The sequence below is a fragment of the Mustela nivalis genome (assembly GCF_964662115.1).
Source record: "Mustela nivalis genome assembly, chromosome: 15".
In the NCBI taxonomy this organism is placed as follows: Eukaryota; Metazoa; Chordata; class Mammalia; order Carnivora; family Mustelidae; genus Mustela; species Mustela nivalis.
Genome location: NC_139034.1, coordinates 51,164,909 through 51,187,818, shown reverse-complemented (window position 1 = coordinate 51,187,818; position 22,910 = coordinate 51,164,909).

The window sequence follows — 22,910 nt, the reverse complement described above, 5'->3', positions numbered from 1 at the left end:
GGTGGCTCAATCTGTTAAGCATCTGCCTTTGACTCAGGTAATGATCCCAGGGTCCAGGGATTGAGCCCTGCATTGGCTCCCTGATCATCCAGGAGTCTGCTTTCTCCTCTCCCTAGCCTCTCCCCGCCCCACTTGTGCATGTACTCTCTCTCTCTCAAATAAATAAAATATTTAAAAAAATATAAAAAACAATGGCATTAGAAATATATGCTATTCAAGTTTAAAAAATAAAGACTAGATGGGGTGCCTGGGTTGCTCAGTTGCTTAAGTGTCCAACTCTTGGTTTTAGCTCATGTTGTGATCTCAGGATTTTGAGATTGAGCCCCATGTCCAGCTCTACTGAGCTTGGAATAAACTTGGGATTTTTTTCCCTTTCTCTCCCTCCCCATCTGACCCACCCCCACCCCACAAACACAGACACACACTCTCTTGTTCTCTCTCTCACATAAACAAACTAATTAAAAAATTTAAACTAGATCATGTAGAATTATTATTGTCCACTTTGTAGTGAAATAAAAACCAATAATAAAACCAATATAATATAAAGATGAAAAGAATAAAACTAAAATGTAGAAGTAGGAAGACACTTAGAAGCTTACTAGAGAAAAAATGCTCCACAGCAGTTGTCATCAGGGAAATAGAAATCAAAGCCACAATGAGATACCACCTTATACCAGTTAGAATGGCTAAAATTAACAAGAAGGAAACAACAATGTTGGCAAGGATGTGAAGAAAGGGGAACTCTCTTACATTGTTGGTGGAAATGCAAGATGGTACAATCACTCTAGAAAACAGTATGGAGATTCCTCAAGAAGTCAAACAAAAATAGACCTATGCTTCAACCTAGCAATTGCACTACTAGGTATTTACCTCAAAGATACAAATGTAGTGATCCAAAGGGGACCTGCATCCTAATGTTCATAGCAGCAATGTCCATAATAGCCAAACCGTGGAAGGAGCCAAAAGAAGATTGGATAAAGAAGATGTGATTTGTATATGCAATGGAGTATTACTTAGCCATAAGAAAGGATGAATACCTAGCATTCAGGTATGTATGCAACTGGAGCGTATTATGCTCAGTGAAATAAGTCAATCAGAGAAAAGACAATTATATGGTTTCACTCATGTGTGGAGTATTAAAATTAGCATAGAGGAGCATAGGGAAAGGGAGGGAAAACTGGGAAGAAATCAGAGAGGGAGACAAATCATGAAAGACTCTTGACTATGGGAAATAAACTGGGGGTCATGGAAGGGGAGATGGATGGGGAGATGTGGGAAACTGGGTGATGGGATTAAGGAGAGCATGTGTTGTGATGAGTACTGGGTGTTATATGCAACTGATGAGTCATTGAACACTATAGCTAAAACTAATGTACTGAAATTGAATTTAAATTTAAAAATATATATAAATCATAAAAAAGAAGAAGCTTACTAGAAAATGGATTTGGAAAAGTTGCCTATGATGCCAGTTTTTTTTGTTTTGTTTTGTTTTTAATATATGACTTTATATGTCCTTTGACCAAAAACGAGACACATTTTTGGAACAATTAGGAAACAGAAATCAGTTTATCAGTTCCTTAAAGAGACAAAAAATGAGTAAGACTGAGTCAATTAATGGAATAAATAAGATAACAAGAAGGAAGCCATTAGCCAGGAGAATGTTGGAAAAATCTTAAAAGTTTAACTGTAGAAATAAAGGATTGATTATATTGAAGACTATATCACAAAATAGACTGAGTAGAGGAGAGACAACAAAGAACATTAAATAAGGAAGAATTACGTCATTTTTCAAAGGTTATCTGTGTCTGCATGATTAAAATGAACAGGACCACAAATAATAGAATCAACATGATATTAAAGATGCTTGAAAAAGAACTGGGACGCACCAAATGTCATATTCATTGCCTTATATAGCAAGCACTCTTAGCTCAGATATAGTATGCTGATGCAGACGAGATAGCACATGCCCAAGGGAACTGTGGGAATGACAATGTAAAACACAGCACAGCAAAAGAGGGCATGAGTGTGATTAAGATGAACAGCTGTCCCTCTGTTAACAGAATGTGAATCAGTTGATTTAGCTGACACTGCTCTTTCCTTTCTGCCATTCTCCAGTTCATAAGTGTCCCTCCTGCTCCCAGTTAAAGGAATATCAACCTTGAAAAAAAAATTATTCATCCTTCATGATAAATACTTATCTCTTGTTAAAGCATCCATAATAAAAACACTTTGAGTCAAATTCAATAATAAGCCATTCCTGTGAATCATAAATATCCTATGATGTTCTAATTTTCTACTTCCAAGTATATTTTAGCTTTTTTCAAAAAGGAAGAGATCTACAAGGGCACAATTCAAATTTAATAGAGCAGGAAAAGGCTGTATATTTTTAGGTCAGATCACCATGCCTAGAAACTGTTTAGTGTCCTTAATTAACTTACTTTTATTTAATGACCCCTGATTGGTATCCTGCTATGTTTAATGTACATACTTCTTGTGTAAGTTTTCAGTCTTACATTTTTAGAAAAATACATCTTAATTAACTTAATTACTGTTCAATTCACATAGAAAAGTAGAATAATTATTAATTAATCATTTGTTGAGGCAGACTAAATGAGGACTCATGGAACTGGAGTTAACAAACTTAAATTTAGTTTCGAGACAATCTGTAACCAAGTGTTTCATCTTACTTAGGTACTTTTTTTCTTCAGGATTGGTTGAGAGGCATCATAGTATAGAGGTTAAAAGCATAGTCTCAAGCTAGATTGTGTAAATTTATACACTTTCTCCATAACTAAATAATCACATAAATTTGGAAAAATGACTTGTTCTCTTTGCACTTCATATTTCTTAATATGTAATTTTGCAGTAATAGTAATGATATTCTATCTTTTAGAGTTTTAGGCAGTGACATGTATATGCTAAATTAAGATAATGGGAGTACTTACCTCTGTAGTTTGTTATGAGAGACAGATCAGTTTCCTCAGATAAATTGTTCTTGAATGTGTTTTCCCATAAACATCTGTTCAATGTTGTTTTTTATTACTGTGATAAAAATAAGGGAGTTTGAGAAATATTCATAGTTATAAGCAATATTTTGGGTGTAGTGCAATGTAGGGGAAGGCATCCAGGAATTTCATCACATTTTCAAAAGATTATGTTTTAGTTATAATTGCTGGATAATAAACTACCCAATCTAGTGGTATAAAAAACAAGTTTTCTAATGTTTGTCGATTCTGTGGATCAGAAATCCTGCCAAGGCTTAGCAGGTAAGGCTGTGTCCATGTCATAATATGTGGATTTTAGTTAAGAAGATATAACTGACTGGGGGTTACTAACAGAGGCTTCTCTGCTTACTATTACTGTGTAACGCAGCATCTTAATATTAATGGGTAAAGCAGAACATTTTTTTTTTTTTATTAAGCTCACAGTTTCTGTGTACCAAGAATTCAGAAAGGGAACTACTATTGGAAAGACTCAAATGACTGGAGGATCTGTCTCCAAGATATCTTTGTCTGTGGTGTGTTCACAGACTGCAGTAATGGCTGTAGGATAGGTTCCACTGTCACTGAGAATGAGAGCCCACATATGGCTTGTTCATTGGCTTATACTTCTCACATCATGGTGGCTGTGTTTCAGAGGGACAGTATGAGGAGATTTATGAAGAGAAAGCATCCTGAGAGAACCAGGTGGCCTTGGCAATCTCATAATGTCAGTTCTGTTGCACTCTGTTAGTCAAAGCATTCACAAGACAGCCCACATTCAAGGAGATGGCCATATACTCCACCTTTCAATGGGAGGATGTTAAAAATTTGACGGCGAGTGTTTTTAAAGCACTACATAGTTTTGTACAAAATATAAAGAATATAAAATATAAACCACTTTGTCCTTATTATTTCTCAATTTATTTCTTCAGTTTATAGTCAGTTTTGAATATTCAAGTTTATAAATCATTTTAATTTCCATCTAATTTTCCTTTTACCCTAAATTCTTCAACATGTTGAAAGCAAATTCATCAGTATTTCTGAATATCTGTTTGTTCTCTGGACATCCTTTAAAGAAAAGCATCATGATTTTTTTTCAAAGATTTCATTTATTTATTTGTATATCAGAGAGAGAATGTGTGTGTGTGAGCACAAGCAGGGGGAGTGGAAGGCAAAGGGAGAAGCAGGCTCCCCGCTGAGCAAGGAGCCTGATGCAGGACTCAATCCTAAAACCCTGGGATCATGACCTGAGCCAAAGGCAGCTGTTTAACCTACTGAGCCACCCAGGCGTCCCAAGCATCATGATTTTGTTAGGAAACTAAACTCAAGGACATTCTTATTTATTCCATCATCAAGTATTTTCAAGTCTTCCTTCTTAAATACCCTCACCAATCCCTTTTTTATTCCATTCCCATTTAATTAGTTCATATCTATATCATATTTTTTGGAGATTATTAAATAATTTTTTTCCTATTCAGCCAGGCTTTGATCAGACCCCTCCTTCAACTGGCCCTCCCCTTTGCAAAAATATTTTACCTAAACAATGCAACATAAATACTATGCACTTATTAAAGAGCTTCTTTATTCCAAAGTTTACAGAATAAATTTAAGATTCCTTTTTCTCAGAACACTTTCATTGGAAACTTTGTGTCTAACCTTGCAAGTTCTGTTATTAATATATGATGTGAATGATTATTTGAATGGGCGTTTGGGAACAGATACAGACATAGAACCAGAGAAAATACAAGCAATAGCCCCAGGCTCCTGCAGAATCAAATTTACTCCCGTTGATGTTTTAAGACTACATTGATGCTGACCTTGAGTTGAAAGAGAAGCTACTCTCGGAACAGCAAAATCATGGCCAGATGGAGCCCAGTTGACAGCAACTTTAAAATCCACTCATTTAACCTTGTCCAGATTAAACTCTTACATGCTCCACTCAAGTCAAGTTTGTCTGCACATTGTTCTCTTAAAACAAAACCTATTCAGAATCCTTTTTCTTCCCACATTTTCAACATGCACGAACTCTCTCCTCTCTCCTTTCTATTTTAGCAAGACAGGGGTTTTTCCATTTATATAAACATCAGAAGTTTCTTAATCTTGGAAAGTTGGTTTAAAAATGTACATTTTTTTATTCCAAACTCAGACCTACTAATCAGATATGGAACTGGGGCTAAAAATCTGTATTATATCAACTGAAAATCTGGAACTTTCATCAACCTCAGAAGAGTCTGACGAGGCTGACCAATGCCAGACAGCTATTAGTCAAAAATGTTCTGAGGATAATTCCACTCACAGTGATGTTCACATAGCAATTTTGTAAGGATCCACCTCCATCTTATGAAAATGAAATTGTATACACCATCACCTGACCTTTTAAAATACTTTCTAAGGTAGAACACTGTAGTTAAAGGGAGAGTTAATAATCTAGGGAAATTGGACAATTTTACTTCCAGCTTGGTTGAAACATGAGGAGTTAAATTCCTTTCTGGGCATCCTTTTCTTTCTTTCTTTTTTTTATTTTTCATTTGACATATGAGAATGATCATACCTATCTCTTTATTTACTAACTGTATTGTGAACATGTTGATTTAACCGATTTAAAGACTTGAAAAATCAACTTGAAAAAACTGAAAACTTTTAAGTACAAGGTATATATATATATTAGACATATTTAGAAAATATTCTTTTACTATTTAAACTATGTTTTTATCTATTTGCTTTTTCTTGTTTTGTTTTATTTCTTTATTAATTCATTGTTTATATTCTCCCAATGGATTATAAATTTCTCAAGGGAAGGAATTTAAATCCTTCAACCTCCAGAATTTTCCCTTTTTCCTGTATGAGTTTTTAATGCTGACTGTATATTTGAGATTTGACAAAACTGTATCTGTTTATGTGGAATTCTTTAGAACCTGGTAGATTGTATATTGTCATGCTTCTTGATCCCAGTGATAATTTGCTTCTTCATCTTTGTCTTTTTCCCTCTCTTTAATAGCATTTTTGTGATTTTATTTTAAATTCAAAAGTAATATATACTCATTTTAATAATTCAAACAATATGGAGAAATATAAATAAAAAGTTAGTTTTCTCACTGTCCCATTCTATTTCTTCTGAAGTTAAGTGTTATATTTGTTGTATTTCTTCTCCTATCCTTCTCCAACCTAAAGTAAATATATGTATGTATAGATTTATACACATAATGTGTATAATCTCTATACGCTTGCACACATGTGTACATACACAATGGGGGCAGAGTGGAGTGGGGTTCAAGGTGGCATAATATACTATACATTGGAGAGCAAGAATCAGATGTCTATGTAACAAGGCAGGTAAAGCAAAATGTGAAGTGGCTCTGAAATAAGGCAACATATGTGGTGCAGACTGGACTCACAGCAGTTTCTAAGAGTCAATCACCAGACTATAAACTAGATCTTCCAGCTTTTCAAAAGACAAAAAAAGTCCCTCAATTTAATGTAAAATGTCCTAATTTGTTTTTATTTTTTAGTATTTATTTTATTATTTTTATTATTATTATCAGTTAGCCAACATATAGTACATCATTAGTTTTTGATGTAGTGTTTAACAGTTCATTAGTTGCATATAATACCAAGTGTTCAACACAACACATACCCTCAAAAGTTTGTTAAGATTATGTAAACACATTTCTAAGTGGAATCATATATTTTAAATAGTATTTAATAATTTTAGATGTTTACCTTAGTCATTTGGTTTAGTTGGTCTGCCATGTTTCTCAATGGAAACAATGAATTATTGTCTGTCCTGTCATAGGTGAGAAACATCTTAGGGGAGATACAGAAATTTGTTGTAAATCTGTTTCTCTTCAAACTTTTGCCTCTGAGTAGCAGAATGAGGAATATAAAAGAACACTTCCTATTATTGTTTATCTTTCTATAATTCTAATATCAGTTCAGAATAAAAGGTTTTTAAAAATCCAATTCTCTTCTTTGGTTTGAAATTGAAACCAGTTTGTACTTTGTGCCTTGGTTTGTCTACTTGCTACCAATTTGTTTATTTTTTTGTTCAGAATTACTTTTCTAGATTAAATAATATTTTTATTAAATGACTCATAACAGCCTGATATTATAAAATACTTATTTCATATCTGTTAGAGGGTAAAGAGGTATCAGTACTGCCTGAAACCCAAGACATAGTAAGAGCTATTTTTAAGAATGAGGTTATTATAATGTTGAACCAAACAATTTATCTGTCTCTTTACTGATTGACCAAAACTACTGGATTCTGGATTGTCTTACTTCTCTACTATATTAAAAGATTTTAGACATCTGAATGAAGAATGGTTTGGACCTCCTTTAGTTGTAACTTTTAACAATTAACAATGAAAACCATTCCTAGAATTTGGGTTATTGATAATGGAATTACAGTTGTATTACAGGTACAACATTGTTTTAATATATTCCTTTTTATACATTATGCAGCTGCATGTGTTCATTGGTCCACTATCATTTTGTCACTGTTTTTAAATTAATGCTGTTTTGAATAAATTACTTAGAAAATACCAGTGAAAAGTTAGTACGTTTTTAAAGCATGAAACAAATTGACAATTAATCTTCCCCCAAAAAATCACTTTGTTACTATTAATATGTTATTGACACAATAGCAAAGCATATTGCTTTTTATATACTCTTTGATATAAAATTTGTTAATATGAAATAGTATACTTTTCTTTATGGTTCAGTTAGTGCTATCTCATAGAACTCCTTTTGCAGTCAGCACCTATTCCATTTGTTTTCTTTCCTTTAGACTTTAAAAGAATAATTGCAGAATACATTTAAAGAACTTTCATCAAGATGTCTTTGAAAGTAAAAATAAAAACCAATTCAAAACTTCTCAAAATGGTTTTCTCCCGATTGCTTCTGTAATTCTGTGCCTTTTTATTCTGTGCTGATTTTCTCTTTTCAAAGATCTCCTTTAGGCTACCTTGCAGCAATGCTTTATGGATCAGTGATTCTGCTGATTGTTTTTTCTCACCAAGGTCGTTAGTGGGACCCTTCTATCTCAGTCTGCAATTTTCACATAGACTTTCATCTTACAATTTTTTTCATCTTACAATTTGTAATCCTAATAACTGTGTATTTCCTGGGATCCTCAACTAGAGCCTGGAAATTAAGGTTGGTTGTTTTGTTGTTGTTGTTGTTTGTTTGTTTGTTTCCTATATTATTGATTATGCTAGCTACCTCTTTATTATTAAAATGAATAATGGCTAATATTTATTGAATATCTACTATGTTCCAAGCACTGTGAATTTTTGTAACATAATTCTTCATTCAATTTCTCCAACAATCCTAAGTGGAAAGGACTACTATTATCCCCTCTATATGTGGGAAAATTTAATATGTTGTTGTCTAAAGTCACAAGTTAATAAATATCAGAAATGAAATTTGAACAAGAATATGGTTTTAGACCTTGATTTACCTGCCACTTCTCTTCCCCGCTTAACTTTACTATATTAACTCTTCTACATAACTTTACCAAATCCATGTAATTTAATGTTTTTCATAAATTGATCTAGCAATGTGCTTACCCACCAGTAGTTTAAAAAGTAAAGAAACAATGCAATTCTTGTATAAAAATTCTAAAATACAAATATATTTGTTAAGAAATTTGGTAAAATAGCTACTGAGAAAAGGAAACAAGAACAAGTGGACTCAACAAATACTCTATATCCCTAAAATATGAAGAATTTCTATTTAGTTTATTCAGTTAGTTCATAGTTAATTGCTGACATAAAATATTATTTTAAGTTATTCTTCAGAATTCTTAACAATTTCTTATATTTTTACTTTTATTAGATAAGGAAAAGCTATAATTTATTTAGATAGCAACTAATCATTTATTATGTATACCTTATACTGTACCTGCAAAGTTAAAAAAATAGGTATTGCCTCCAGTAGGGATTAATATTTGTCTTAGAAAGAGGTGGGTCCTAAACAGAGAAGGAAAATGTTCATATTAGTAGGTAAGGAGAGATATGCTTCTTTTTACGTTGTCTCAGGTTAGAGGAAGAAAGAAATAACCTGTGACAACATGGAACTCACAGTCCAGTGGAAGTGTTTATTTCTCTATGGGTGTTATAAAAGATTTCCCTGGAGATATTGATGCTGAAGTTTCATCATGGAGATGACCAGTGCGTAAAACGCATCACGTTGTGATTAGGCAATGATTTGGTATACAGAGAATATCCTGTGCAAAGATGGGAAAGCATGTGGTTTGTTTTGCTCAGGTGTTGAGTCTAAGGATATGGTTGGTCAGGTTCAGCTCATATAAGGCTTTGTATTCTGTAAAAACTTTATCTTAGTGCTAGCAGGGAACAATGTTATGATAAGATGGCATCTGCTACATTGTACCCAATAGAATAATTTTTAAATAGTGCTATAAGAACTGCCATTGCTTTGTCACATAATGCCTTGTGTTTTAATATATTTAATGATATGATTCTGATTTCAGTTTTGTTCAGTGTTGATTTAATATATTTAGTGATATGATTTGATTTCAGTGTTGTTCCTGTCAACCTCACCAAAGTAATTGAACATGTTTTAGATCCTTGAAATATAAGAACCATGTTGTGTATATGATACTTGATTTCCTACTAAGGCTCTAATCCTTCTGACTCTCCTTGCCCTGCCCTCATAAATTTTTGCATGGTTGACTGGGTCCTTCTCTGAATTGTCTTTTTAAAAAGTTGATGAACTAGAGATTTTTTTCAAGTAATATATTTGAGAATTTTTCCACTAAAAATGTTTTGCTCAGGGGTGCCTGGGTGGCTCAGTGTGTTAAGCCACTGCCTTCGGCTCAGGTCATGATCTCAGGGTCCTGGGATTGAGTCCCGCATCGGGCTCTTTGCTCAGCAGGGAGCCTGCTTCCTCCTCTCTCTCTCTGCCTGCCTCTCTGTCTGCTTGTGGTCTCTCTCTCTCTGTCAAATAAATAAATAAATAAATAAAAATGTTTTGCTCAGTGTGCCTGGAGGGCTCAGTAATTAAGCATCTTCCTTCAGCTGAGGTCATGATCCCAGAATCCTGGGATTAAGCCCCGAATCAGGCTTCTTGCTCAGTGGGGAGCCTGCTTCTCCCACTCACACTGCTTGTGTTCCTGTCTCTCTCTCTCTCTCTCTGTCAAATAAAAAAAAATAAAAATAAAAATAAAAAGTTTTGCTCTTTGAATTCACAAACTTAATCAGATTTTTAATGCTATTTTACTGCAACTCTAATAATGCTAAAATCTCAAATTAGTAGGCATAAAAATCCCAATAGATAAAAAGTATAGTGCAGGGATGCCTGGGTGGCTCAGTTGGTTGGGCTGCTGCCTTTGGCTCAGGTCATGATCCCAGGGTTCTGGGATGAGTCCCACATCGGGCTCCTTGCTTGGCAGGGAGCCTGCTTCTCCCTCTGCCTCTGCCTGCCACTCTGTCTGCCTGTGCTTGCTCTCTATCTCTCTATGACAAATAAATAAATAAAATCTTAAAAAAAAAAAGTCTAGTGCAAAAAAAAGTATATGTGCATGTTTATATTAAATTAGTAATATTAGTATTAAATTAGTCTTACATTAGTATTATATTAATAAACAAAGAAATGGGGGGAATATGTACTAATGAATGGTACAGTAAAACCTGGAGGCCACATTCATATATCCAGGTTAGTAGAAATTTATGTAGAAAATAACATGACATCATGTAATTTTGGCTATTAATTGTAACTCCAGGTTGCAACCTACTCTTCAGTTCTCACTTTTCTCATTCTTAGTCAGCATCTATAAAGTAGACATATGCTCAATTTGAAATTTATTTTATGATCAAGATAAGGGGAGCATTTCTTCCCCTTTTATCTAAAGCCCACCCATATTGATCCCATATCCTATATTTGAGAAGATGCACAGCTTTCATTTTCAGGTGATTAGTGCTGGAAATAATTACTGTTTCTAAGGAGTTTATATTCACTCATCAAGTTATAGAGCCCTAAATTCACTAGTCTTTTTATTCTTGCCTGAAATAATTACATCTGTAACAAGGGGGTCATTTTGGCTTATCAAGGTATTTATTGGAGAACATTTTTCTAGGTACTTGGAGTAAAATGATGAATAACACATCATCCTGGCTCTCCAGTCTCTTATATTCAAGGTCAGAGTTTGGAAAAAGTCTATAGAACTGAAGTCTGAGAACCACTTGGAAAAGAATTCAAAGTATAATATTCTGAGTGAGAGAATCCATAGTTATTACTGCATTCTTCCTTTTTTTTTTTTTTTTTTCAAGGTAGCCACAGATTATTCTAAAACACAAGCACAGTAGATTCTTACATCTCCATGTAATAACATGGAGAACCTACAAGCAGGCATTCTGAAGGATAATAGAATTAAAATCTGGTAGATCATCTGGAAAAGTGTGCCCGATTTAGAAGGTTTTATGTAAGGGAGTATAAAGAGATCCTGAAGCCCAAACTTTATTAATGTCATAACAAATCTACATCTGTTCATGCTTGACTAATTAATTCCTTCTGAATTCTCATAAAAATAACAAGATGCCAAAATGTGAAGTCCAAGTTGACTTCTGCAACTTTGATTTTGTGGCATAATTTTGAAAATTATGTAGTAAAGCATAACCCCAGGACTACTACATATCTGCTCTGCAAATTTAGATAAATTACTTTTTAAACTTCAATTTCTTTATCTAAGAAAATAAGATTAAACAGCTATGAAAATCACATAAGAAAAAACATAAATGTAAATGCATTAGATTTCTACACAAGATAAAGAATCAGTGGTATTATTTGTGTATTTGAGTTCATTTGTTTCAGGGTTAAGGAGCCCTTTTTACATATATACACACAGTTAATTTGACATGATACTGTTCAGTGTTAAAAACAAAGGTAGGTCAGTTAATTCATTATATACCAAACTTCAGTGCAAAGACTGAAGAAGTGTAATTTTTAAGCCTGGTTTTGCAGACACAGACAAAATTTTACAAATGCCCTTACATTTCTTCCACTTTGCAGATTGTGAATTTAAGAAATTTTATTTTTATTTCTAGTTTTGTAGTAGCTTCAATATAACATGCAAAATAGCAATCCTGTCTTTAGAAATTTTCTCTTAAAACTCCATTTCTCTTAAAAAAATAGCAGATTAGCTGTTTTCTTTCCCCAATAAATAGGCACATAAAAATATAAAAGTACCAAAAGGGAAACACTACTTTGCTTTTATACCACCATCTGTTACATATCACATTCTATGTGTTGTGTTAATGGAGGCAAACTATATACTGCTGAAATGAGTATTGTTTTTCCACACTCTTTAATGAAACTTCACCCAATTCACTGATTTTACCCAATAAATAAGTGGAAACGAATGTTTTATAAATCATAAAATTGTATATATTTATTCTGTAGTTTATCTGTGAACTCAGATAACTTTAAATAAAAAGGCAAGCAGTATGGAGGATTATTTTCTATTTCAATTCAATGCTATATTAATACAGATATAAAATATTTATAATTATTTTAAGAAAAACAAAAGTCTTTAAAATACTAAATGGATGTGGATGTTTTGTTTCCTCCTGATTATTATGGAATGTCTATTTAATATTGGTAATAATTGAAAAACACATTTGCTGAGTTTATATCCAAAGTTTAATTTAAATGTAATTTTTAGCATTTAATGTAAACGCAAAGTCTTTTAGTAATGTGTGAAGGTTTTGTACTTGAACACATGCATGCACACAGCAATAGACATAAATAGCAGGTGAATTGTTTTGAAGTAACTTCACATTTTATATAATTGCTTAATGGAATTAATAGCATTTATGAACCCATGTGGATAATGTTAGAAAGTGATATAAACAAAATAGTTACTTTGTCCTTGAGAGTTATTTAGTTTATTTGTAGAGAAGAATGCATGCTTAGAGGAAGGATTTACCAAGCAAAATATAATTCAGGATGCCAAGAAAAAGACAGAGCTTCTCAAAAAGGTTTAGCTATATCCCAAAAAATATTCAAAAAGAGCATAATGGATAGAAGTTTACCTCAGGCTTTCTTTCTCACCATTTATTTTTTATTTTTTTTTTTTTTTTACTTCTTATGGTGAATTCAGTCATGTTAAGTTAATTTCATGTTAAAAAAACGAACTGATTTGAGCCATAATCTATTACTTTTTCATAACTTTCTATTCTGAAAATAACGGAGAAATAAAAAGAATATGTAGTGTCATGCCCTGGCTTTGCCATCTATTTGTAGTTATACTGAGGGAATCAACTAAGTCTATGGTCCTTCCACTTACCATTCCTTAGGGGATTAATCAAGGTTCTCAAAAAAAAAAAAAAAAAAAAAAAAAAAAAAAAAAAAAGAGAACAAACAAATACCAAAACCTGTTGGAATAGTAGAGAGGTTTGGGAGTGGGGAGCAGAAGAAGAAAGACTGATTTATTATAAGATATTGGCTCATGTGATTATGGAGAATTTATACAAGCTGGAGACCCAGGAAAACTGGACATGTGGTTCAAAGAGAACTGATGGTGTTGATTCTTATCTAAGCCTGAATTTTTGAAAAACAGGAGCACTTAAGGGAGACTCTCAATGTCCCAGCTCAAGCATTCAGGCAGATAGAGTGAATCCTTCCTATTGCCACCATTTTGTTCTATTCATATCCTCATTGGATTGGAAAATGCCTACCCCAACTAGGGAGGGCAGTACTTTTTACTCAGTCTGCTGATTCAAGTGTGTCCAGAAGTATCTTCACGGATACACCCAGAAATAATGTTTAATCAGTAATCAGGTATTTGGGCATTCTGCCATCCAGTCAAGTTCACACATAAGCACACATAATAATGAGGAATGCTCATGGCAATTACAGTCTTCATTGCTATAACTGGTCATGTGGTTCTAAATGGTAGTTGTAACTACCTTATTTTCATTATACATTCTAGAATTTGGGGTTTGGGGGGGGGGGTTCTTTGCCTTCAGCAAGCACATTAGCTGGCCATGATTCTTTACCTGCAGGTGTTGACCCAAAACTTCATTTCTCAAGTGTCTGGATCATTAGTAGTCCTGCCTAGTTTAGGTTATTATAGTTTTCTATTTACCTTAATCACAGAACAAAGTAACATTGAGAGACACCTTAAGGGATCTCCTGCACTCCAGACATACTTTTCATTAACTCCATTGTGCAGTAGCAGTTCAATTTATTCATTGATAGACAAGATCAGTCACCCCAGCCAGCGCAGTAGCTACCTTCTTTACTTAGTTAAGAGGCGTGAGGAGTCTAAAGTTCCTGGGCAGCACTCTTAAGTTCCACTTCAATAGAATCATTGTTAGATCTCCTAGTGGAAGCATTCCTCCATTTGGAGCTAAGAGGATAAGGTAATGGGAATAGGAAACAAAAATAGTAATAATGGGTGGTACAACTCCCATACCCATCCTTTGATTTCTGGACCCATGAATTCTGGCTATGAGACAAACAGTGCCATGTTTTAGAATGTATATAGAACTTTGCCCTAACCCTGTGAGATAACACCACCCATTTGGTGCTATAACGAAATATTCAGAAGGTCATTCTAAAAAACCATCTGCTTCAGGATCATGAAAAGTGATAGTAAGAACTGTGGATTCCATGAGTATGCACCCACTGCTGCAAGTTTTGTTTTTGTTTTTGTTTTTTGTTTGTTTTTGCTGTGAAATGAATTCCTTGATCAGAAACAATAGTTTGTGGGATAACTTGACAGTGGATAAAACATTCTGTAAGTACATGGACAGGATGTTAGTTTTGGCAGCAGCATTGTGTATAAGGAAGACAAATCTATATTCAGAGTGTCTATTCCACTAGAAAAAAAAGTCTGACCTTTCCATGATGGAAGTGGTCCAAAATAATCAACGTGCCATCAGGTGACTGACTGATCATTCTGGGGAATAATGCCATATCAGGGACTTAACATTAGTCTCTGCTGTTGACCAGTTGGGGACCAGGAGTAGTGGCAGCCAGACTGGACTTGAGGAGTGGAAGAACGTTTTACTGAGCCCATGCATAACCTGTTTTTCCATGAACATTGGATGATGATGGGGTTGACTGGAGAAGATTGATTAGTATTCACAAAATTAGTGAATTGAGTATTAAAATCTTCCTCTGCTAAGATTATTCTCTGTGGAGCATTCACAGGGGGCACAAATATTTTCATATTTCTTACCTGTTCAGAAGTCAGTCCATATATTTCTTCCCCAGATTTTTGTCACCAAATTTCCAGTCATGTTTCCAAGTCTCCGACCATCCAGCCAACATTGGTCATAGCCCATTAATCAGTATATACTTGCACATCTGGTCATTTATCTTTTAAGGATAGTAAACAGGTACACTGCTCAAATTCTGCCATTATAGGATTACCCTTCACAACTGTCCTTCAGGGATGTCCTAGAAAGGGACTTCAGTGGTCCACTTTCAAGTGGTGCCTGTAAATCACGTAGAACCATCTGTTAACCAGACCTGAGTCTTCTCTTTCTCTGTCAGCTGATCATAGGAAGTTTCTCATGTGGCCATATGTGCAGGCAGGGAAAGAAGGCGGTGTAGCAAAAGGAGGGATCATATGCATTTGTGCCACTTGTTCATGTAACTTACTGCTTTCAGGGCCTGCTTATTCCTGGTCACATATATACCATCTCCATGGAGTGCCGCTATGCGCACCCCACTTTATGGTCTAGGGTCAAGGGGTCAGTCTCTACGAAGGCCCAATAGCAGTTCAAGAACTCTTTCTAAAAGGAGAGTTATTTGCAAAGAAGAGTTATTTGCTTTAAAATCTTAAGGACCTGCTCTTCAAGTCACCTATATTGGCCTCCCCAAAATTCCAAATACCATTCCTATTTGCCACTAACAATTCAAACACTCTTGGATCTCATGGGTCATATGGACCAAGATACAGAGCAGGTTGTTTACCAGCTTGGACCTGTTGTACCACCATCTCTTGTTCTGGGCACCATTTAAAACTAACAGCTTTTTAGATCTTTCAGTAAATAGGCCAGAGTAACACACACCCAAATGATGAATATGTGGCTTCCAAAATTCAGAGAAGCCTAATAGGCACTGTGGCTGTTTTGTTTTGTTTTGTTGGGTTTTTTTGTTTGTTTGTTTTAAGTTGTAGGCGGTGCCTACACCTCCTACAAGGGATATTTTGACAGGCCCCACACCAGTAGATCTCTAGAAATTTCCTTGAGGTGGGGACCTGTGAGTTTTCTTACTCAATAGATTCAGTCAATATAATGGACTGAATGCAGTCAATGTAATGGACCAGTGTTACATCTTGTGGAAATAAAAGACGATGAAAATTCCTCTGAACTAAATTATGATATAGGGCTAGAGAATTGATATACTGTTCAGGTAGGACAGTGAAAGTGCATTATTGCCTCTGTCAACTGAAAACAAACAATTCTGGTTGGTTTTATTGACAGGAAAAGGGGGGGAGCATTTTCTAGATCAATAACTGAATACCAGATACCAAGGAATGTGTTAATTTGCTCCAACAATAAAAACACATCTGATACACCAGCTGCCATTGGAGTCATTACCTGGTTAAATTTAGGATAATCTACTGTCATTGTTCAAGATACATCTGTTTTATGCACAGGCCAAATAGGGAAGTTGACTGGGACAGTGTTGGGAATCACTACCCCTGCATCCTTCAAGTTCTTGGTATGACACTAATCTCTTCAGTCCCTCCATGAATGCATGTGGTATTACTTCTGATTTACCATTTTCCTCAGCAGGGCAGTTCTGTTGGCTTCCCCTTAGCCTTTTTTACTCCATAGCCCTCACTCATAGGTCAGGGAACCTATGTGGACCTTCTGATACCTGCATGGTGTACCTTTTTAATACTGCATTTGGGAACTGAGGAAATCACCACAGGATGGATTTGAAGTCTACTGGGCCCACTGTGAAATGAACTGATCATCTGATCTCCTTAAGCCTTTACTCTAACTGGTAAGCCACAGTTATGTTTTTGGTTTCTTAGAATTAGAGTCACTTCAAAACCAGTGTTTGTCTAGTAGTCACCCAAAGGTTAAATCATTTACTTTTCCCTAGTGCACAATTACCCTGGTGAAATATTGTAGGTCCCTTTGGGAGAGACCAGGAGAAAGATTAACAGTTTAAATTTTGGGCAGTATACTGGGTCATTCCTCAAGAGGACCCATCCTCTCTTTCATTTAAGAGGTTCTGGTTCTATAAACATTGGGGTACAGATGGCCCTTCTTTTCACGACATCTGTATCTTTGGAGTAAATACCCAGGAGTGCAATTGCAGGGTCATAGGGAAGTTCTATTTTTAATTTATTGAGGAATCTCCACACTGTTCTCCAAAGAGGCTGCACCAACTTGCATTCCCAACAACAGTGTAAGAGGGTTCCCCTTTCTCCACATCCTCTCCAACACATGTTGTTTCCTGTTTTGTTAATTTTGGCCATTCTAACTGGTGTAAGGTGATATCTCAGTGTGGTTTTAATTTGAATCTCCCTGAGGGCTAGTGATGATGAAAATTTTTTCATGTGTCTGATAGCCATTTGTATGTCTTCATTGGAGAAGTGTCTGTTCATATCTTCTTCCCATTTTTTGATGTTTGCCTGTTTTGTGTGTGTTGAGTTTGAGGAGTTCATTATAGATCCTGGATATCAACCTTTTGTCTGTACTGTAATTTGCAAATATCTTCTCCCATTCCATGGGTTTGCCTCTTTGTTTTTTTGACTGTTTCCTTTGCTGTGCAGAAGCTTTTAATTTTGATGAAGTCCCAAAAGTTTATTTTCGCTTTTGTTTCCTTTGCCTTTGGAGACATATCTTGAAAGAATTTGCTGTGGCTGATATCGAAGAGATTACTGCCTATGTCCTCCTCTAGGATTCTGATGGATTCCTGTCTCATGTTGAGGTCTTTTATCCATTATGAGTTTATCTTTGTGTACGGTGTAAGAGAATGTTTGAGTTTCATTCTTCTACATATAGCTGTCCAGTTTTCCCAGCACCATTTATTGAAGAGACTGTCTTTTTCCCCACTGTATATTTTTTCCTGTTTTGTCGAAGATTAATTGACCATATTGTTGAGGGTCCATATCTGGGCTGTCTACTCTGTTCCACTGGTCTATGTGTCTGTTTTTATGCCAGTACCATGCTGTCTTGGAGATCACAGCTTTGTAATAAAGCTTGAAATCAGGTAACGTGATGCCCCCAGCTTTATGGAAAGAACCAAGATGCCCTTCAACGGACGGATGGATAAGGAAGATGTGGTCCATATACACTATGGAATATTATGCCTCCATCAGAAAGGATGAATACCCAACTTTTGTAGCAACATGGATGGAACTGGAAGAGATCATGCTGAGTAAAATAAGTCAAGCAGAGAGTCAATTATCATATGGTTTCACTTATTTGTGGAGCATAACAAATATCATGGAGGACAAGGGGTGTTAGAGAGGAGAAGGGAGTTGAGGTAAATTGGAAGGGGAGGTGAATCATGAGAGACTATGGACTCTGAAAAATAATCTGAGGGGTTTGAAGTGGTGGGGGGGGTGAGAGGTTGGGGTATCAGGTGGTGGGTATTATAGGGGGCATAGATTGCATGGAGCACTGGGTGTGGTGAAAAAATAATGAATACTGTTTTTCTGAAAATAAATAAATTGAAAAAAATTTTAAAAACCCCAAAAAACAAAAAACAAAAAAATAAAAAATAAAAAAATAAAAAACTTAACAATAAAAAAAAAAGAGGTTCTGGTTCTGTAAACTGGATCAAGTCTGGGAATTGATTGAGGGATCATGACTCTCGTTTTATGATTCAAGCTATACTTTTGTTCACTTGACCTAGAAATTTTCTGTTTATACAAATTAAATAAGAATTTAATCAGTTTCATACTTATTTCACCAAGATCAGTTAGTGAATGTCTTAGATCTACATGAATCTGTCTTTTCTGATTGCTGTTTTGACTCTTCTGTATGTTAGGGTAACCAGTCCAACTTTCCTTTGGTGGTTGAGTGCTGACACTTAGTTCCCACCACTCTGGAACAGAATTGCTCCCATTGCACTTAAGTTTCTCAGTTGAGTGGCTATAGTTCCTACTACTGTAAGATCTGCCTTGTAGAGAAAAGCAATCACAAAGACCTTCAGGAATGCTGGGGCTCTTACCTCAAACTTATTTTTCACAGTATTGGTAGAAGCCATGTTTTCAAAAGGGCCCTCCTAATATGGGTGAGTAGGTTTTAAACGAAAAATCCACTCTAACATCCCAATCTCCTTAAGGCTTTGAATCCCTTCTTCTATGTTAAACAAAGGCTGGTTGGGTATTTCCAGTTTGCTCACTGTAAGTCACATTTTGGCCCCCATTTCAGGCAACCAACCAACTAAACTGTGACAACTGTTTCTGACTCCTTGAGCTGCAACTTAATTGCAGGATCTCAGCTTAGTGAGTCCATATCGATAAATTTTGCATGATTTAATTTTATCTTTCACTGTTGTCTGGTACTTTTTTTTTTTTAAGATTTTATTTATTTATTTGACAGAGAGAGACGGAGTACAAGCAGAGGGAGTAGCAGGCAGAGGGAGAGGGAGAAGCAGGTTCCTCACAGAGCAGGGGGAGCCCAATGTGAGACTCGATCCCAGGATTCCATGATCATGACCTGAGCAGTCACTTAATCAACTGAGCCACCCAGGAGCCCTGTCTAGTCCTTTTAATATTCATCCCCACACTTGTTTCTTGTATTTCTCTGCATAAATTAGAAATTCAGATAATTCTTTTGTAGTGAAATGTATCTGTGCATGGGTCACCCTGTACCTCACTTTTAGGGGCATCACTTGCATCCCCTTATTGGTCTAGAAGGAAAGAAGAGTGTTGGGGGTGGATCAGGAGAAAAAGAAACATTGTCTTGCATGGCTGCTTGCCTCAGGGGAGGCTATGGGAGTTTCCTTGGGTGATAAGGATGGAGGTGGAAAGACTAACATCGCTGAAAATCCAGCGGCCTCTTCCATGGACAGACAAATATCATCAGAATTTAGGGACTTAATGTCTCCAGCTTCATCCAGGTCTTCCTATATGTTACCATCCTGATTTACAAGATACCATTATTTTCCCAGTCAATACCCTCACTTCAAAAGTAAACATCCCTGTCAGGCTGAGAGTTCAACTTGCACTGTAATTACCCAATCATAGAATGAGATTCTCTATTTACTTTTCAGCAGTCTCAGTCCTGCAGCTTCAGGGTCTCTCTCAGGGCACACATAGAAGCAGTTAAGTCATTTTATAATGCTACTTGAGCTGGGAATTCAAACTCCTGAGCTCATCTTTGCTTCTTGTAAGTGGTAGATTAGGAGTATCCAATATAGGTATTTTGCATATTTCTGTAACTAGTTCATATAGTGGATTGCTCTTATTCTCTTTACTACTGAAACTAATCACTACTGTCTTTAAATCTAATCACATTAGTCAATTCCAGAAACCTCAAAACCAATTCAGGTAACTCATCCTAAAAATTCAGTAACTGTAGAACCACTCTCAGTAGCAAAATTTATATTAGGGTTCTTTCTCTACAGATGGAGAACCACTGCACTTCACACCTAAAAATAAAACTTCCAATATGATAGTTTTAAAAATTGACCACTAATTTTTTGAAACATTCTTGAACATGAATGAGTTCGCCACTGCTTTGACTCAGCAAACTGCAGAAATGACTTTGAAGTCTAAAAGGGCATGCAGATTCTACATTGTTTGCCAGAACGTTGAACCATTAGGAAAGATATTCAACTATTCTACTACTGCCATTCTGAAGATATTATATGTAAACTCCCTGTCAATAATCCTAGCTAACCCAGCTTCTATCCAATTCTGTAAAGGTCTCAATCTTAACAATAAAGAAACTATCTTGGAAATGGATATTCCAGCACCATTTCATCGACTCCCATACAAATCAAGTTACCACCGGCCATTCCACATAGGTCTTCTTCTTCTTCCTCTTCTTCTTCTTCTTCTTTTTTTTTTTTTTTTAAAGATTTTATTTATTTATTTATTTGACAGACAGAGATCACAAGTAGGCAGAGGCAAGCAGTGAGAGGAAGGGAAGCAGGTTCGCTTCTGAGCAGAGAGCCTTACACAGGGCTGGATCCCAGGACCTTGGGATCATGACCCGAGCCAAAGGCAGAGGCTTTAACCCACTTTAACCCACTGAGGCTTTAACCCACCCAGGCGCCCCCACACAGGTCTTCTTTAGCTTAGTTACAAGACATGAAGCAGAGCCAAGACATTCTCTCTGTGCCCTAAGTCCCTGACTTACAGAATTCAAAATGATTATGAAATGTTTTCTGTTTTACACCACTAAGGTTGCTGTTGTTTGTTGTGTGGCAATAATAATTTGGAACTAAATTTGTAACTTGGATGTGAAATGCTCCATAACAAAAATATAAAATAAATGAATTCAAGTTTGTAACCATGTGGCAGGCAGAATGTGGTCGAGTTGTTGTTTTTTGGGGGGTGGGGTTGTTTTTAATTCAAATATAATTAACATGTAACATTAGTTTCATGTGTTCAATGTAATTATTCAATATTTATATTTGTATGTATTGCAAGATCATCACCATCATAAGTCTAGTTAACAGCCATCACCACATAAGAACTTTCTTTTCTTGCAATGAGAACTTTGAAATCTACTGTCTTAACAACTTTCAAACATACAATTACAGCATTACTCTCTGTAGTCATGACACTGTATATTATTACATCCCTAAGACTTATTTATTTTATATCTGGAAGTTTGTACCTTTTGACTACCCTCATCCATTTTGCTCACTATCCACCTTTTAGATTCCACAAATCTTTTCAGATTCCACAAATAATTGATGTGGTATTTGTCTTTCTCTGTTCGACTTATTTCCCTTGGCATAATAAACCTCCTGGTTCACTCATGTTTGGGCAAGTAGCAAGATTTCCTTCTTTTTATGTCTGAATAATACTCTGTTATATATATATATATATATATATATATATATATATATATATATATACCACACCTTCTTTATCTATTTATTTATAAGTGGACACTTAAATTACTTTTGTGTCTTGGCTATTATAAATAATGCTGCATAAACATGGGAGTACATGTATCTTTTGCAGTTAGTGTTCTCATTTCCCTTGGATAATACCCTGAAGTGGAATTGCTGTATCACATGGTACTTCTATTTTTAATTTTTGAGGACCCTCCATACTGTTTCCCATAATGGCTATACCAGTTTACATTCCCACTGTGTGCAAGGATTCCCTTTTCTTCATATCCCACCAACACTTTTTGTTTTGTTGTGTTTTTGTTTTTGTTAATAGCCATTCACACAGGTATGATGTGATATGGCATTGTTTTAATTTTCATTTCCCTGATGATCAATAATAATGAGCATCTGTCATGTACCTATTGGCCATCTGTGTAACTTTAGAAAAATGTTTGTTCAGATCCTCTGCCCATTTATTAATCAAATTGTTTGTTTTGCTATTGAGTTGTATGAGTTCTTTATATATTTTGGGTATTAACCCCTTATAAGACACATGATTTGTAAATATTTTCTTCCATTTAGTAGGTTGACTTTTTATTTTACTGATGGTATCCTTTATTGTATAGAAGCTTCCTATTTTGATATGGTCCCACTTGTTTATTTTGCTTTTGTAGCTTTTGCTTTTGGTGCCGAATGCAAAAACAAACAAACAAACAAACAAACAAACAAACCATTCCAAGGCCAATGTCAAGGAATCTACTGCCTATGCTTCCTTTTAAGACTTTTATGATTTAGAGTCTTACATTCAAATCTTTAATCCATTTTGAGTTCATTTTTGTTTATGGTGTAAGGTGATGGTCTAGTTTCATTTTTGTGTGTGTGCAGTTGTTCAGTTTTCCCAATACCATATTGAACAGA